A 13,678-nucleotide genomic window follows, 5' to 3' on the forward strand; every position below is an offset into this window, starting at 1 on the left:
CAGCACCGCCAGCTGTTCCCCTGCTGTGCAGCCGGCAACGTGTCCTGCAACTGCCACGCAGGCACAACAGACCCAAAAGCTGCCGCCAGTGCAGGCTTCGGCCTACACTCTGCTCCATCTCCTCCTCCTGCTGACCCCGGGCTCCAACACCGCCAGTTGGGGCCCGGTACTGCTAGCTGCACAGAGAAAAACACCAGCCAATGTGTCAGTGGGGTTCAGCACCGCCAGCTGTTCCCCTGCTGTGCAGCCGGCATCGTGTCCTGCAAAAGCCACGCAGACACTTGCTCTTGTACCTTCTGCTCCCCATCCTGGTTCCAGTACCGTCAGCTGGTTCCGGGCAGAGCCTTTGGCTTAGGTGCCTCCCTCTGGGTATCCGAGTTCCACCAACGTCAGGTGGTCCTTGGTAGTGCTTTCAGGCACGGGTACCTCCTGCTTAGTAACCGGGTTCCAGTAACGTCAGCTGGTCCTCGGTAGTTCCATTGGCTCTTGGACCTTCGGCTACCCATCCGGGTTCCAGCACCGTCAGCTGGTTCTCGGCAGTGTCTTTTGCTCTTGTACCTTCTGCTCCCCATCCTGGTTCCAGTACCGTCAGCTGGTTCCGGGCAGAGCCTTTGGCTTAGGTGCCTCCCTCTGGGTATCCGAGTTCCACCAACGTCAGGTGGTCCTTGGTAGTGCTTTCAGGCACGGGTACCTCCTGCTTAGTAACCGGGTTCCAGTAACGTCAGCTGGTCCTCGGTAGTTCCATTGGCTCTTGGACCTTCGGCTACCCATCCGGGTTCCAGCACCGTCAGCTGGTTCTCGGCAGTGTCTTTTGCTCTTGTACCTTCTGCTCCCCATCCTGGTTCAAGTACCGTCAGCTGGTTCCGGGCAGAGCCTTTGGCTTAGGTGCCTCCCTCTGGGTATCCGAGTTCCACCAACGTCAGGTGGTCCTTGGTAGTGCTTTCAGGCACGGGTACCTCCTGCTTAGTAACCGGGTTCCAGTAACGTCAGCTGGTCCTCGGTAGTTCCATTGGCTCTTGGACCTTCGGGTAGCCATCCGAGTTCCAGTTCCATCAGCTGGTTCTCGGCATTTTCTCAGCCTTCTTGTACCTTCTGCTACATTTCCAAGTTCAAGAGACTAAACACGATGACCCGGAAGACCACCCCTAAGATGACGACGACACCAGAGACGACAACCACTGTGATGACGACGACCCTGGAGACGATGACCCCGAAGACCACCCCGATGACGACGACCCCGGAGACGACGACCCTGAAGACCACCCCGATGACGACGACCCCGGAGACGACGACCCTGGAGACGACGACGACGACCTGGAAGACCGAGAAGCAGAAGAACAAGAGGCTGCAGAACAAAGAGCAGAAGAACATTAAGCATAACACTAAATATCAGAGCAAAAAATATTATCTAAATTATAAGCAGAAGAAGACTAAGCAGTGTATGGGGGTGAGTCCGTTCCTCCTCGTGGTGCCCCTGGATAAAGCCTGATGCTGCAGGCCAAACTGAACGCGGACAAATGTAACTGTTTTGTGACAGGCAGAACGGAAGGTGTAATCTTCAAACTTTTATAGATAACAACTACGGGAATGCCTGTCACAAATAAGAATATGATGAAGAAGTAGAATATGATGAAGATAATAGTAAAATAAAAAGAATATGAACAATGTAACCAAAAAAATAATAGGTAGAAGATGAAGAAGATGAATAAGGTGAAGAAGTTGATGTCAAAGAAGCTGATGATGAGGATAATGAAGAAGAAAGTGTGGGAGAAGTAAAAAAGAAGGTGAAGGGCGTGGAAGTAGTGAAACATCAATATCTGACAAAATAAAAAAAAATTAACATAGTCTAAATCTTTCTACCGCCGAACGTCATAAAAAAAAAACAAAAACCTGCTATTCTATTACATTGGGCTAAACCTCTGTGCCTTTAATGTCTCCGCCACGTCCCCCAATACATCCTACATTATTCTTAGTTGTTTTCCTTCATGTAGAATGAACCTACAAGTTTATAAAGGGTTTATTTTAATTCCGATATTTTCGTCCCATTGACTTGCATTGGGATCGGGTATCGGTATCGGATTGGATCCGATATTTTGACGGTATCGGCCGATACTTTCCGATACCGATACTTTCCGATATCGGAAAGTATCGCTCAACACTACTTGCTGGTAAAAATAGTTACCTACAGGCCCGTTATTTAAAATTGTGGTTTGTCTGTCACACGGACATATACTGTAAGTTCGATCCAAATTCAGCCATTTGAAATGACCGTGGGAAATATTATCCTCCATTTAAAATGGGCAGGGCGTGTGGCAAGGGATGGGGAACTGGACGTGATGGTGATGGTGAATGCAGAGCCCGAGGCAGAGGCCTTGGCCGTGGGCAAGCTGTAATTGTGCCACAACAAACACCCACATCTTCTCGCCCGACCTTCCTGTACGAATTACTTGGGGACCGCAGCACATCACTATTGAACCCAGAGCAGTGTCAAAAGGTTGTTGGTTGGATAATGCTTCCAATCACTTTGCCAACACCACCACCACCCTGTTTTCCACACGGTCAAGTCTCAGTAGCCATGAGTCTGGACCGCAAATTCCTCATCCTGATCCTCCTTCCTCCCACCATGCCGAGTGCCCAGAGACAACTGATCAAACACTTGGACACTCCGAAGAGCTGATCACTTTTCCATTTATAGATTCGGTCCACTTGAAGTGCGGCGAGAGGAGATCGCATGTAGCGATGCCCAAATATTTGAGCAGCCACGGTCACATGAAGTCGACGGTGGGAAAGTGTCACAAGAGGTGGATGATGAGATACAATTGCCAGAAAGTCAGGAGGAGGACCAGAGTGTGAAAGTGGAAGACAAGGTGGTGGATGATATAGTAACTGTCCCAAGCTGGCAGTAGGACATACAGAGCGAGGACAGCAGCACACAGGGGCAGGGAGGCAAAGCACTCCAACAGGCAGGAAGAAGCAGTGTGGTGGCCACATACAGAAGGCGGTCAACCGATCCCCGTAACACCAACACGACGGAAGTTGCCAGTCTATCTGTTAGGTCCTCCTGAGTCTGGTTGTTTTTTAAAGACTCTGCTGATAACCCCAAAAGGTTATGTGCACCACCTGCCAGGCCAGCATCAGCAGAGGCAGCAAAACTACTAGCCTGACCACCACCAGCATGATCAGGCACATGGCAGCAAAACACCTGACTTTGTGGGCCGAACCCCAGGGACCAGGAACAATGTCTGTGAGTGACACCACTGCTTCTTCGGTTGTTGTGCGTGCAAGCCAATACCCTGTACATTGTGCATGCGAAGATGTCCTGCCCTGAACCTGTTGTTGCACACACTCAACTAGCACCATCAGCAAGCACATCCACAACCTTGTCCCAGCGCAGCATTAAGTTGTCCATACCCCAGTCCTTGGAACACAAGCACAAATATGCAGCCAGCGCCCCACAGGCCACACTACTAAATTCACACATTTCATGACTGCTTGCGCTCAAAATGTTGCCTTTTAGACTCATGGACATGGAAGCTTTCTGCAACCTGATGGCGGCGGCCAACCCTCAGTACTCGGTTCCCAGCCGCCGCTATTTCTTCTGGTGTGCTGTCCCCGCATTACACAAGAATGTGTCCCACAACATTAGCCATGCCCTCAACAATGCAGTAACTGGGAAAGTCCACCTAACCATGGACATGTGGACAAATGCCTGTGGGCAGGTATGGTACATTACTCCCTCCTTAGAAGCGGCCTCAGGACGATCCTGGACCTGGTTTCTCAGGGAATCTCTGATGAAAACGAGAAATCTTCTGTTGGGCATTGATGTTTTCCACAGGTTCCCAAGAGTCTTCCTCAGGGGGATATCCCTGCCATCTTATCAGATATTGGAGCCGATTCCTTTGAATTCTGGAATCAACAATTTCCTCCACCACAAATTGTTCTTGCCCATCAATCACCACAGGCTGCGGAGGTGGAACAACACGTCCCTGGAAGGTATTAGGAGACACAGGCTTTAGTAAAGATACATGAAAAACTGGGTGTACCTTCATAGTCCTAGGCAGCTTCAGCCGGCAGGCCACAGAGCTCACAATACTGTTGATCTTGAAAGGGCCAATGAATTTCTGTCCAAGTTTTTGTGAAGGAACGTTTAACTTCAGATTCTTAGTTGCTAACCACACGGAATCTCCTACCTTGAACATGGGTGCAGGTTTACGGAATCTATCAGCTGATCTCTTATAACGTTCTTGAGCTGTGGTCAGGGATTCCTTCAGAACCTCCAGATTTTGCCTCATCGCAGTCAGCCTTTCCTCCACTGCTGGAACCGGAGAATTAATTGGAGACCTAGGTAAGATACATGGATGATAACCCAGATTGGCAAAGAAAGGTGTAAATTTAGTGGAGGCGCTCTGAGAATTGTTATATGAAAATACCGCTAATGGCAGCAACTCCAACCAATCATCCTGGAGATGGCTGACATAGCATCTTAGATATTGTTCCAGCGTCTGGTTGGTACGCTCAGTCTGACCATTTGTCTGGGGATGGTAAGCGGAAGAGAGACAGACATTAATATTGAGTGCAGAGCAAAACCCCTTCCAGAATCTTGAAGTGAACTGCACTCCACGGTCAGAGATGATCTCCTCCGGAACCCCATGCAACCAAAAGACATTCTGTATAACCAAGTTCACTGTATCTTTAGCTGAGGGGAGGCTGGTGCACGGGACAAAATGAGCAGCTTTAGTCAGGCGATCAACTACCACCATGATTGTATTCATGCCCCCCGATGTAGGCAGCTCCACAATAAAGTCCATTGATATAGACCCCCAAGGGCGGGATGGAACAGGTAATGGTTGTAGAAGACCCATAGGTGCCACATGAGGAGTCTTGTAACGAGCACATACCTTGCAAGAGAGAACATAGTCCTTGGTATTCTTCAGGCAAGTTGGCCACCAGAAGAATCGGCTCAGGAACTCTTGTGTCTTCTGTACCCCCCTGTGACCAGCCAACTTGGAGTCATGTACCAACTTGAGGATCTGCAGACTGACGACCTCAGGGACGTAGATACGTCGATCTCTGAACCACATGCCACCCTTAAAGACAAGATTAATATACACAGGTGGGTTGGCCAGAAATACATCACCGTCATAGGCCTCCCTGCACTCCTTCCACAAGTCCTGATCGTGGATAACTCTGATGAAATTGGCATCAGATAGAATGGTCTTGGATGGGGCTCCAGGTACGGAATCCGCAGCATGGATTCGGGATAAAGCATCAGCCTTCCCATTACGAGAACCTGGACGGTACGAGATAACAAAGTTTAATTGATTTAAAAATAAGTTCCAACGAGCCTGACGAGGAGAAAGACATCTAGCGGATCTAAGGAACTCTAAATTGCGATGGTCAGTTAGCACTACGATCTATTGTGCAGCTCCTTGCAGGTGATGCCTCCATTCTTTGAAAGCCGCAATAATAGCCAGCAATTACTTGTCTCCCACATCGTAATTCTTCTCTGCTGAGGTTAGTCTACGGGAAAAGAAAGCACAAGGATGTAGCAGACCCTTCTCATCAGTTCTTTGGGAAAGAATAGCCCCCAAAGCATTATCAGAAGCGTCCACCTCCACAATGAAAGAAAGTTTTGGATCTGGGTGTATCAACAGCGGTGCTGATGTGAAACAGATCTTAAGCCAATCAAAAGCTTCTTGAGCCTGTGAAGACCACTTAAAGGGCTTTTCCTTCTTTGTCAAGGAAGTAATGGGACGGACAATATCAGAAAAATTTAGAATGAAGCGTCTGTAAAAATTTGCAAAACCAATAATACGTTGGACCTCCTTAATGTTCTTGGGTACCGGCCAGTCAAGGATAGCCTGAATCTTACCAGATTCCATGTTCAGCCCCTGGGGAGAGATGATATAACCTAAGAACTGTATCTCAGAACGATGGAACTCGCATTTCTCCGGCTTAATATACAGATGGTTCTCTTTCAGATGTCTTAAAACAGTTTTGACATGTTCTTCATGTTCCTGTAGAGAGTCAGAAAAGATTAGTATATCGTCCAAATAGATCACTACAAACTGGTCCAACAAATCTCTGAAAATGTCATTAACAAGGTGTTGAAACGTTGCAGGGGCGTTACAAAGCCTGAAGGGCATCACAAGAGATTCAAAGTGTCCATACCGGCATCTGAATGCTGTCTTCCACTCATCCACTGGACGAATACGCACCAAATTATAAGCCCCACGAAGATCCAGTTTAGAGAACCGCTTAGCATGGCGGACTCTGTCCAGTAATATGGGAATCAGAGGCAAAGGGTAACGGTTTTGTATGGTTACCTTATTGAGTTCCCGATAGTCAACACAGGGTCTTAGGGTCCCATCCTTCTTCTCTGCAAAAAAGATAGGTGCCCCTGCTGGTGAGGAAGAAGGACGTATGAAGCCTTTGGCCAGATTTTCATCAATATACTCCTTTAAGGCTTGAAGCTCAGGTGCCGCCAAAGGGTATACGTTACCAAAAGGAATAGCTGCCCCAGGAAGCAGCTCAATGGGACAGTCATAACGCCTGTGTGGAGGAAGCTGATCTGCATTCTTCTTGTCACAGATGTCAGAGAACTCTTTATATGCTGGAGGTAAAGAAAATACCTGTACATGTGGTTCCGTAGCCATGGACTCAGGGACAGCTTCTGTTAGCGCTGAGTTGCTCCTTGTTGGTAAGAAAATCTCCTTGGTCTCCCAGTTGATAATTGGGTTCTGAGAACGCAACCAAGGAATGCCTAAAATCACAGGAAAATGAGGAGAAGAAATTAGCAAGAAAGAAAGTTGCTCCTGATGATTAGACTCCAACAAAATTTCAAGGGGTACGGTCTCCTGATCCACAGGCCCAGAGATTAAAGGTGATCCATCCACTGTTTCCATGGTAATTGGAGAGGCTCCTTGCTGAATTTCAATACCATGTTCCTTGGCAAATGCGATATCCATGAAATTGCCACCTGCACCAGAGTCAATCATAGCTGCACTGGAAATCCACTGTCCTGAACACAGGATCTTAATAGGGAGAGAACAGTGAGAGTTGTTTTCCTTCAGCTCCTTGGGGGGTGAAGTCATAGAAAGTGAATGTAATACAGCGTTTAAAGGCAGGCTACATTCAGAGATGTCAGATTCATCATCACAGTTGTCATACTCCCCTATTGCTGCTAGCACCTTGTTAGGCCGTCTAGGACACTTAGGACAATTGATCAAGAAGTGGTCAGACTGGCCCCAGTAGATACATAGACTTTCACGAAGGCGATGCTCCCGGCGCTCATTGATCTCGCGCCTCTGAATGGAATCAATTTGCATGGGCACCTCCTCCACCTCCCGAGAGGTTTTACCTGCAGGCTCTTTGGAAGGAAGAGAAAAGTTAGAAACACGGTTATATGCAGCAAATTTCTCCTGCCTATGCTCAGTAAGGCGAATGTCTATGCGAACACAATGCTGTATAAATGTCTCTAGCTCTTGTGGTGACTCAGAGCGGGCTAGTTCATCTTTTACAATACTAGACAGACCCCTTTTAAAAATAGGCAATTGTGCATAACTGTCCCAATTGGTATCTACCACTAATCTCCTGAATTCAGTGGCATACTCAATAACAGAACGTTTAGCCTGGAGTAAAGGCAACAAAGCAGATTCAGCGGTTGCACGACGATTAGTGTCATAAAACATTAATGCCATAGCAGCCAAGAAATCATCCAAGTTATTTAACCGTGGGTCACGAGACTCAATCATCGGATTCGCCCAGGCGAGCGCTCATGAGGTCAGTAGCATTATTACACACAATACTTTGGATCTATCAGTAGGAAAGCGGTCAGCATGCACATCAAAATATAGCATACATTGATTCACAAAGCCACGAAATTTGTCGCGATCACCATTAAATCTGAATGGGAGCAACTTAGGTGGGCTAGCTGGTGGCGGTTGCCCAGAGGGTAAAGTCACTTGTGCAGCTATTTGCGTGCTTATGTCCTGAAAAGCCCATCCATACTGGGACTCTATGCCAGCAAGTTTGTTTTCCTGGGCAGCCATGCGGTTGCTTAAGTCCTGCAAAGTGTGTCCAAACACTTGTTGATTGTGTTCAAAGCTTCCAAACTTCTTCTGCAGACCTTCCACATCTTTCTGCAGTGATCTAATTATGGAAAACACCTGCTCTAATCTGCTTTCTGCAGTCATTGTTCCAGCAGTCTCTTTTTTTTATGGCTAGAGTATCCTGTAATAATTATAGGGGATAACTCAGGAGACTCTTTGCATGGAACAAGACAACTACAGGACACAGTTTTATAAGTGGTAAAGTCTATATTACCACACGGTGATTCAAACAGGTGCAGAGAGAAACTCAAGTCCACAACACTTGGTGCAAATAATAAACGCAGCTTAGCAGTCTATAGGAAACTTCAGAGGAAAATGCAATCAAGCAGAAAGTCTATGAAGCACAGTTATTCTTGAGGAAACTTGACACGAATAAATCCTTGTCTTAGTCCAAACACAGATAGATATGCTTATAAGGCAGTTCAAATCATATCTTAGCTCAACCAGGGAGGCCTGGTTAATAGTCTCAGGTTATTGCAGAGCAGCAACAGCTTACATGTCCAGCAAATGCAGATGAAGTAAACACGAGCAGCAGATGAAGGAGGATTACTGGAAACTTGTGTATGCAGCAGGAACTCAGAGCAGAGTAGCAGGATCACCACACAGGTTCACAGGAGCAGGTGTATAGCCAGGGAGTAATCAGAGATCAGGAGCTGGATGCAAGGCAGAATACTCTAGCACAGACTGAAGGCTGGGGTGGAGTTTTATAGCAGGAAGACACACTGCACATGAGACCAAAGACGCCATCTTGGAAAAGGGCAGTAATGCACAAAAGGTAAAAAATGTTCAGAGTCCTGAAAGGAATCTACTGGGACCGATTCAGGAAGATCTCTTATTCTCAGGTTATCTCGGTGGCTTCTGTTTCCTTGATCTTCAAGAACTTCAAAAGCTGAGTTAGGCTATGTGCACACATAGCGGTTTTTGCCGTGGAACCGCAGCGTTTTTGCAGCTGCGGGTCCGCAGCAGTTTCCATTGCGTTTACAGTTACATGTAAACCCTATGGAAACCGCAATCCGCTGTGCACATGCTGCCGGAAAAACCGCGCAGAAACGCAGCGGTTTACATTCCACAGCATGTCACTTCTTTTGTGCAGAATCGCTGCGATTCTGCACACATAGGAATGCATTGATCCGCTTACTTCCCGCATGGGGCTGTGCCCACGATGCGGGAAGTAAGCGGATAATGTGCAGATGGTACCCGGGGTGGAGGAGAGGAGACTCTCCTCCAGGCCCTGGGAACCATATTAGTGTAAAAAAAAAGAATTAAAATAAAAAATAATGATATACTCACCTCTCAGCGCTGCACGAGCAGGACCTGCGGTGACGGCGCGGTCACATGACCGTGACGTCGCGGTCACATGACCATGACGTCACGAAGGTCCTTCTCGCACAGCATCTTTGGAACCGGACCGCCGCGAGCAGCGCCATGGAGATCAGGACGTCAGAGGGTGAGTATAAACCATTTTTTACTATTTTTAACATTACTAATATTGATGCTGCATATTGCTGCATATGCAGCATCAATAGTATAGGAGTAAACCCGCAGCGGAAACCGCAAAACAAACCGCGATAAATCTGCAGGGATAACCGCAGCGGTTTTGCCCTGCACATTTATCAAATCCGCTGCGGGAGAACCCGCAGAGGACCCCGCAAAGTGTGCACATAGCCTTAAGGTACTGTTGGCACCCTCTGGAGGCTTGATGTGACATTCGAGGAAAAGGTACAAAGGGCTTCCTGCCCACTCTCCAGCAATTCAACTCTTGTGCCTAAGTGGTTCATTTCTTGCTTGATGTCTCCCACATCTTTAACAAGCGGTTCCAGGGCTTTATTGAGAGTTCTTTGTATGAAGGAATGAGAGACTGGTAGTGTATGTGAGGAAGGATTTTCCTGGTCACTATCTACGTTATCTTCTTCATCAATTCTGGGGCTATCCACCAGATCTTTCTTTAGAGTAAATTTCTTTGGGGAAGTACTTTGAGAGAACTTTTTCATGTATTTATCCATATCACCTTTATTGGTTAGTGATTTTGATACACTAGAGGATTCTCTTATGGGGTCTCCACCTATTTTGACCATTGTGCGCTTCTTATGGTTCAGACTTTATGTTCATAGATCAGATCTATTTTATGACAAGATTCTCACATATTACAAGTGGAAATAGTGAAGTGAAGTTGTATTTCCAGAATCGGCCAGAAGATGGCAGACATAGGCTGTGTAATGTGTACCTCTGGCTTGGGGTTTCTTATGTTTACTAACCAGCAGTCATTTAGTTAATATTTATTGACGAGGTTAACCCTTTGCTTGACACAGCTGTGCATCAAAAGAGAAGTTTGCACAGTGAGATTCAGGGTCTGTGTGAAGAACTCTATAGATATGCGTGAGAATGGGTAGTAATTTCTGAGGTGAGCCCTTTAGAGTCTCCTCTGTGACTAGCAGGGGTTAGAAGCTGCAACTTTTCTGCCTTGGCCCCTTTACTTTCACTTTTGCTTCTATGCCAGTAGTGGCAGGGAAGCTAATTGGAATGTACCAGCAGTCAATGGGGGAGGGGGCATCCCTCAGTCTCCTTGCATGTGTTCTGATACAGCTCTCTTCTGTGAGTCTTGTAAGATGGCGATCTGGCACCAAAGAGAGGTGAATAAGTGGCTGCAGGGATTGCAGAGGAGCTCGGGGACTTTTGCTGAGCTGTTTTCCCCTTTGTTCAGCCATTCTCACCAGGCTGTGCTCTGCTGTGTTAGGGACTTTCCCTCTCCTCTCCCCCTCTGTCCCAAGCAGTTGCACAGCAGTGTCACACTGCTCTAAGATGGCTGCAGCAAATGTCACTCTGTTATGAGAGGACCCACCCAAGATGCCTCTCACTGGATCACTCCAGGCTCCGGATCACGTCAAGCATCGGCTGGGCTCTTGAGGCCCAGATAAGTCACACTGCACATGACCTACTCCACTATGTGGTCCCACACTTAGTCGGATGGAGCTCCAGAGAGAGTTTCAGGAGATGACTGTTTCTCTTTATCTTGATTTGTGTGGAAGCAAGCTCCAGGGTCTCCCGTGTTATATTGTTTGACTTATTTTGCTGCCAGGCCATCTGCGGATGACCTCTGGGAGCGTTCTGGGCATGTTGGGGATCCTTTTTTTAGGTACAAACCAGCTATTTTTATGGAGTTCGGCCTCAACACATCTTCTCATCTTGAACTGCTGACCACGCCCCCATTGTGCATTGTTCTACTGTTCAGAGACACCTACACAAATATGGCCTACTTGGAAGAGTCATCAGAAGAAAACCTCTCTTGCATCCTCACGATGAAATTCAACATCAGAGGTATGCAAAAGAACATCTAAACGAGCCTGATGCATTTTGGGAACAAGTCCCATGGACCAATAAATAAGGTTTAAGTAGAACTCTTTGGTCACAATTATCAAAGGTATGTGTGGAGAAAAAAAGAGCACAGAATTTCAGGAAAGGAACATCTTGCCAACCATTAAGCATGGGGGATGGATTGATCATGCTTTGGGGTTGTGTTGAAGCCAATGGCATGGGGAACATTTCCTGTTTAGAGGGAAGAATGGATTTAATAAAATAACAACAAATTCTTGATGCAAACATAACACCATTTGTAAAAAAGCTTAAGTTGAAAAGAGGATGGCATCTACAAATGGATAATGATACAAAACACAAGTCAAAATCCACAACAGAGTACCTCAAAAGGCGCAAGCTGAAGGTTTTACAATGGCCCTCACAGTCCCTTAATCTGAACGTCATTGAAAATCTGTGGCTAGACCTCAAAATATCAGTGCATGCCAGATGACCCAGGAATCTCACAAAACTGGAAGAATTTTCCAGGAAAAAATTAATGAAAATCTCTCAAACAAAATTGAAAAACTCTTGGCTGGCTACAGAAAGGGTTTAAAAGCTGTGACACTTCCAACTTTTGCATCTGCCAATTTTCCTTTTTGCAATTTTTAAAATGTAAAATATATATTTATTTGTCTAAAATACAAAGAACATGTGTGAACTTTAACTACAGGCCTTCAGAGATCATCTTCAACTTCCTTAGGCTGGGTTCACATTGCGTTTACAGCAGCCCGTTCAACACATACGGTAACGGGCTGCTGTAAACGCAAGTGCCAGTATGGCAGCACGCTAGCGCAGATAGAGCATCTGCAAGCTCTATCTGCGCTAGCAGTGATGGACCTGGAAATGCTGCAGCCCGCGTCTCAGGGTCCGTCACTCAATGACGGCACATGGCTAGCGCATGCCCATTGTGGGCGTGCGCTAGTGATGCGTCCGACATTGGAGTCAATGGCAGCGTTAACAGTCTACGTTACACCGCGTTATGCCGCAGTGTAACGTCCATCTAACGGACGGGTTCAACGCAATGTGAACCCAGCCTTAACTGTTCACAATAACAGTAATTTTGACCAGGGGTGCCCAAACTTTTACATGCCACTGTACTTCGTTAAGAAGATAAGTGCAAAAAGATGAAGTCACAAAAAACTTGCCCAGGTGCAAGCCCTCTGGTGCACTATCCTGAGCCTCCATAATGTGCTGTCTGAGATGGATAACCAAAGCACCCACCATCATCCCTTCACTGTTTTGCCTGGATTTTCATCCCTCAACTCCGGAATGAAACATGTGAAAAGGCATCCACCATTATCATTCTTAGTACCAGGGAAATGTCACAGACTAATCAAACTGAGCTAAAAAGAGAGCTTAACAGGCCTGTATAGTATTCAGGCACTTAGCGGCGTCAACATACAGTAAATTTTTGTGATCAGTAAAGACTGTTACTCTATGCCTAGCTTCCTCCAACCAATGTCTCCAATTCTCGAAACCTCTCTTAACCGCCAAGAGTTCCCATTCATCTACAGTGGGTGCGGAAAGTATTCAGACCCCTTTAAATTTTTCACTCTTTGTTTCATTGCAGCCATTTGGTAAATTCAAAAAAGTTCATTTTTTTCTCATTAATGTACACTCTGCACCACATCTTGACTGAAAAAAAACCCAAAAATTTAGTAGTTTTTACAAATTTATTAAAAAAGAAAAACAGAAATATCAAATGGTCATAAGTATTCAGACACTTTGTTCAGTATTGAGTAGAAGCACCATTTTGAGCTAGTACAACCATGAGTCTTCTTGGGAATGATGCAACAAGTTTTTCACACCTGGATTTGGGGGGGATCCTCTGCCATTCTTCCTTGCAGATCCTCTCCAGTTGTCAGGTTGGATGGTGAACATTGGTGGACAGCCATTTTCAGGTCTCTCCAGAGATGCTCAATTGGGTTTAGGTCAGGGCTCTGGCTGGGCCAGTCATGAATTGTCACAGAGTTGTTCTGAAACCTCTCCTTTCTTAATTTGGCTGGGTGCTTAGGGTCATTGTCTTGTTGGAAGGTGAACCTTCGGCCATGTCTGAGGTCCAGAGCACTTTGGACGAGGTTTTCATCCAGGATGTCTCTGTACTTGGCCGCATTCATGTTTCCTTCAATGACAACCAGTCATCCTGTCTCTGCAGCTGAAAAACACCCTCATAGCATGATGCTGCCACCACTATGTTTCACTGTTGGGATTGTATT

At 46.5% G+C, this 13,678-nt stretch overlaps 1 protein-coding gene across 1 annotated transcript in view; it reads right to left on the reverse strand.

Moving 5' to 3' along the window:
- The window catches only part of LOC143776102 (atrial natriuretic peptide receptor 2-like), a 290,044-nt gene that overhangs the window by 221,348 nt on the left and 55,018 nt on the right, over positions 1 to 13,678 (reverse strand). The window lies entirely within an intron of this gene.

The sequence above is a fragment of the Ranitomeya variabilis genome, chromosome 1, assembly GCF_051348905.1.
Source record: "Ranitomeya variabilis isolate aRanVar5 chromosome 1, aRanVar5.hap1, whole genome shotgun sequence".
Classification (NCBI taxonomy): Eukaryota; Metazoa; Chordata; class Amphibia; order Anura; family Dendrobatidae; genus Ranitomeya; species Ranitomeya variabilis.